This window comes from Puma concolor, chromosome C1, assembly GCF_028749965.1.
Source record: "Puma concolor isolate L17-30 chromosome C1, mPumCon1.1.hap2, whole genome shotgun sequence".
Classification (NCBI taxonomy): domain Eukaryota; kingdom Metazoa; phylum Chordata; class Mammalia; order Carnivora; family Felidae; genus Puma; species Puma concolor.
The window spans coordinates 216,931,163-216,937,162 of NC_141674.1; positions in this window are offsets into that span (position 1 = coordinate 216,931,163).

Genomic DNA, 6,000 nt, shown 5'->3' on the forward strand with positions numbered 1-6,000 from the left:
AGAGGGAGGCAAACCATAAGAGACTCTTAACTATAGAGAACAAGCTGAGGGTCACTTGAGGGGAGGTGGGTGGGGGATGGGCTACATGGGGAACGGGCATTAAGGAGGGCACTTTTTGGGATGTGTACTGGGTGTCATATGTAAGAGATGAATCACTGGGTTCTACTCCTGAAACCAGGACCACACTGTATGTTCACTAACTTGAATTTAAATAGACAAAATAAAATTATGGGCATAGGAAATAATTGTCACTGTAATTATTTTATGACTGCTCTCATAAAATACGCCTAAATTTTATAAAATTTTTATACAATAGTTAGGTGTTTATTCTGCAGCATTTCCATGGAATAATGTGTTGGAAAAGTGTGGAAATGTCACCACCATCTGTGGTTGGGGAGACACAACTTTGGCTGGTCCCAGGGTTGACATAGCCACTGCTATGTCATAGTGAAAACGTCTTTATGAGATGAATTATCAGCCACAAGCAGCAAAGCCCCATCCGTTAGGCTGCTAAGAAAAGGGGTCACTCCCTTCCATTGGTCTAGAGCTGATGGAAAGAGACTGTCATAGCTGACCATTTGGGTTTCCAAAAGGTGTCCGTCGAAGCTCACAAAAGGCGTTTATTCTTTGATTTAATGAGTCTACTTTTTGAAATCTATTTTATTTTATTTATTACAATTTTTTTAAAGTTTATTTATTTTGAGAGCGAGTGAGCAGGGAAGGGGCAGAGTGGGGGAGAGAATCCCAAGCAGGCCCCACATCGTCAGTGGGGAGCCCTATGTGGGGCTCAGACTAACGAACCGTGAGATCCTGACCTGAGCCGAAACCAAGAGTGGGACGCCTAATTGGCCAAGCCACCCAGGCACCCCTGAAATCTCTTTTAAGTACTTAAGCCTCTTGGCAAAGATTTAGGTGTAGGACCCTTAATGAAGCACTGTTTACAAAGTCCAATACTAAAAGGGTGGTTGAATAAATGGCAATACATATGCACTGTATTCCATTCACAACAATCTTGAGACACTGTATTCATTGCCATCTAAAACGTATATGATTTTTTAGTATAAAAGGTTATAAGCCTGTATTATGTATCTGCCCTTAAAACATACATTGTATGTTTTTAGAATTTGACTATGTTTTGTATCAAAATGTTTCCCGTGTTATTTCTAGATGATGGTATTATGGGTTATTTTTAATATCAGTTTTCCTTAGCTGCATTGTCTAGACTGAACAGGTATCCTGCCATTGTGAGCGAACATCACTCATGTAATAGAAAACACAGTCATACGTTTTACCTTGGTGCCACAAAATTAGAGACCACTTAGGCAAATAAGACATGCATGGCTGCAAACATTCCTACATTCTGCTGTCATACAGCTGGACAACATTTTATCAAAATGATACCTCACCTCCCAGCTTTTACCCAGAAGTGTTTTTGTTTTTTCCCCAGGAAAAGTAGGGCTCTAGCTCTCTTTGGTGATGGTCCCGTCTCAGCTTTGTGTGGTGGGAAATTGCTTTTTATTCTTCACCTTAGGCTTTTTGCAATACAAGTAGACTTTTAGGGTCATGATTAATGTGTTTTAATGGACTATCCATTTTAAAAATCAATGAAAAGAATTTGTATTAAAAATAGAAGGCAATTAGATTGATTTGGGTGACCTATTTTTAATCAACCCCATTTATGGATCTGAAAACTCTCAGGACATCTTTCTCTGAAGCATTCAAGGGTCAGGTCTTCTGTTATTATGTGTGAATAGTTTTAAAACAGGAGGCACCAGGTTACTTGATAATATGCTAGCTACTTGAAAAAGAACTACTTACCTTAGAAATGTTCCAGGATTACCTCCCCCTTTCAGAGGCCTTTGCAATTCTGTCTTGGCCCCCATCAACTGCGGTGAGTTTGAAAGGAACAGAAGACATTGTTCGGTTTCTTTGCAAAGTTTCAGTGCATCCGGTCCTTACTTAAAATGAACCTTTACGTTCATGGCATGAACTCTTCTCACAACTCTCTTTAGCTTTTGATATTCAACTACCTCACCATTGCCTGTAAGGTTTTTTCTTGCAGGAGATAAGAACTATTTCTGTGTCTCTCTCATTTATCACGATTGTTCCTTAATGTTGTTATAAAGTGCAGAGAATGTAGGCTTTTTAGGAATTCTCTTTTGTTTTCTCCTCTTCTGAGTTTTGAGGTCTTGCTCATATCTCGGGTTTACTATTGCTGAGTGCGGTGTGTGTTTTAGAATTCTTTACAAATTTTCTCAGTTCTGTCATTTTGGAAGGATTTGACAGGAAAAGTAACAACTCCCATTTCAAAACCCACTCCTTTCTGTGGTTCATAAGTAGTGCTTATAGCACACATAGAATTTATTGTGAAAACGTTCATTTGCAGTCATTCCTCCGAAGTTAATGATATAATTTGCTAGTAGTCAGAGGAGGAGAAATGACAGAAACCGATGTGTCCTTTATCTGGAACATTCCTTAGTTGTTTGCAGTGTCCTTGAGTCTGTTCATCCCTGAAGGAACTGTATGAACTCCTTATATCCTGAGGGTATCGATGCAAACATGAACAAACCTTTTAGAATCTCTAAAAGTGAGACAGAGAGTTTTATTCGAGCTCGGGTTAGGACAGCTGCCCAGGAAACAGGCTCTTTGCGGGGAAGAACGTGCTCTGGAGGATGAATAGCTTTCACAGGATTATATACTTTTTGCATCTTGTAAGATCTCAAAAGATTATAGATTAACACATAGGCAGGACTCACGAGTTTCATCGTCAAGGAGCGCGCCCCCGGGGTAGGAGCATTGATCCGTATCCCATGGACAAGACGATTTTCCTTCAGGCTGCTCATTCTCAAAGCAGATGCACAGACTTATGGCGGACCATAATTCAGGCTTTGGGTTTGAACAAAGTTTACATACAGACATGTCGACTTAGAAAGAATCTAAACTGACTTCCTTTGTCTATCAGGCCTTTAGAGAGTTTTTTCTCTCATTGTCACTTGAAAAATTTTAGTCAGTTTTAGTTAGGTATAATTCATATATACTGCCATTTATTGTTTTGGTGTAGGGTGTATCAGTTTTGACAAATGCAAAGTCATGACCAAGATATGGAAGAGTTTCATCAATCCCCAAAACTCTCTTGTGTTTCTTGTTGTCAAACTCTTACCCACCCCCAGGCCCTGGCCACCGCCTTATCGTTAATAGATTTCAAGTGTAATTCTGCTATGGCTAGAATGCACACTTTGTATGATTTCAGTTCTTTTAAATTGGCTGAGGATTTTTTAAGGTCCAAAATATGGTCAATCTTGGTGATTGTCAATCGTTGTATGTCAATTAAGTCAAGTTGTATGATTGTGTTAATCAAGTCTTCCATATGCTTACTGGTCTTCTGTCTACTTGTTTTATCAATTATGGAGCGGAGAGTTTTGAATTTTTCGATTGTAGTTGTGGATTTGTCAATTTCTTCATTCAGTTCTATCAGTTTTTGCTCAGTGTATTTCAAAACTCTGCTATTACCTACATTTAGGGCAGTTATGTCTTCTCAGTGAATTGATCGCTTTATCATTTTATACTGTCTTTCTTTATTTGTGGCACATTCTTGCCCTGAAGTCTAATTTGTGTGTTATTAATATAACCATTCCTTCTTGGTTTTGGTTAGTGTTTGAATGGCATAACCTTTTCCATTCATTTTCTTTTTATTTATGTCTTTATGTTAAAGATAGATTTCTTACAGACAGCCTATAGTAGGGTATTGCATTAAAAAATTCAATCTCGGGGCACCTGGGTGGTGCAGTCGGTTGAGCGTCCGACTTCAGCCAGGTCACGATCTCGCGGTCCGTGAGTTCGAGCCCCGTGTCGGGCTCTGGGCTGATGGCTCAGAGCCTGGAGCCTGTTTCCGATTCTGTGTCTCCCTCTCTCTCTGCCCCTCGCCCGTTCATGCTCTGTCTCTCTCTGTCCCAAAAATAAATAAATGTTGAAAAAAAAATATTTAAAAAAAAATTCAATCTCATATCTCTGCTTATTAGTCAGTTTAGATCATGTACATTTAGTGTAATTACTGATATAGTTGGAATGCAATCTACCTTCTTCCTGGTTGTTTTCTCTTGTCTCTTCATTTGTTCTCCTGTCCTCTAGCTCAGTTTATGTTTAGGTTAATTATTGTCTACAATTCTGTTTTACCTCCAGCTGTTGGCTTGACCATTTTTAAATGGTTGTCCTACAGTTTACAACATAATTTTTGATTTCTCACAGTCTACCTTCAAATAATATCGTATCACTTCAAATATAGCATAAAAGCTTTATTTTTTTTTTAATTTTTTTTTCAACGTTTATTTATTTTGGGGACAGAGAGAGACAGAGCATGAATGGGGGAGGGGCAGAGAGAAAGGGAGACACAGAATCGGAAGCAGGCTCCAGGCTCTGAGCCATCAGCCCAGAGCCTGACGCGGGGCTCGAACTCACGGACTGCGAGATCGTGACCTGGCTGAAGTCGGAGGCTTAACCGACTGTGCCACCCAGGCGCCCCTAGCATAAGAGCTTTAAATCAGTGTATTTCTGATTCCCCCATCCTGTCCCCTGTGCTATGATTGTCATACATGTTATTTTTACACATTCTACACCCTGTAGTGCATGGTTTCTATTTTTGCTTTAGACAATTAATTATTTTTTAGAGCAAATAAAAACATGAAATTATTATTATTATTATTTTATTTTATTTTATTTTATTTTATTTTATTTTATTAATTGTTTGAGAGAGGCAGAGAGAATCTTAAGCAGGCTCCACACCCGGCACAGAGCCTGACGTGGGGCTTGATCTCACAACTGCGAGATCATGACCTGAACCACAATCAAGAGTTGGACGCTTTACCAACTGATCCACCCACACACCCATGAAATTTTTTTGTATGCACTTTCATTTTTACCATTTCTGGAGATCTTCATTTTTTAAAATTCGTTATCATATTCCTTCTCCCTGAAGAATCTCCCTAACCTTTCTTATAGCATGTCTGCGGGCCATAACGTTTCTTGGCGTTAAAAAGTAACCTTTTTTTTTTTTGGATCTGAAGAGCTCTTTATTTGGTCTTTCGTGTGAAAGATAATTTCGACGGGGTCTGCAGCCTAGTGTAGTAGTCATGAGAGGGACTCTGGGCCAGCCTAGTTCGGAGCCTGCCTCTGCTACCTCCTAGTTGTGTGGCCTTGGGAAAATATTTACCCCGTTTGTGCCTCTGCCTTCTCATCTGTGGATAGGAAAAGCACCCTCCTCATGGGGCTGTGATGAAAATTAAATGCAATGGTATTTTTTTTTTTAAATTTTTTTTTTCAACGTTTATTTTATTTTTGGGACAGAGAGAGACAGAGCATGAACAGGGGAGGGGCAGAGAGAGAAGGAGACACAGAATCGGAAACAGGCTCCAGGCTCTGAGCCATCAGCCCAGAGCCCGACACGGGGCTCGAACTCACGGACCGCGAGATCGTGACCTGGCTGAAGTCGGACGCTTAACCGACTGCGCCACCCAGGCGCCCCGCAATGGTATTTTTAAAGTCTTTGGTTCCTGCTACATAGTGCATGGGCCTTAAGCGTTTGTTGAGTTAACTCTTTAACAGCTGCTGAGGATGCCATTCCATGTGTATACCCGCCTTTATCTAACAGACTTACTACCACTGAGCAGATGGCTCTCATCTTGGATCTTGAACTATAAAAAAAAACCCAAAAAACAAACAAACAAACAAAAACCAGAGCTCTGCAATTCCTTGTACCCGCACGCGGCAGATAGAGAAGTGTGTGGAGGTGAGCAGCATTAATTCAGAGATAACGAACCAGTGGGCCAAAGGGTAATCATAGGTGCTACTTGATAGACAGCGAAACTGCCTACTTTGGGGTCCACCCCTCAACAGCTGACAAGAAAAGTCTCCCTCAACATCACATCTACTCTTATCAGAATCTTTGACCTTCGCTCCTCTCCTCTGCTAATCTAGGTAAATTCTTGGCTCAGTTTAGTTTTTGTT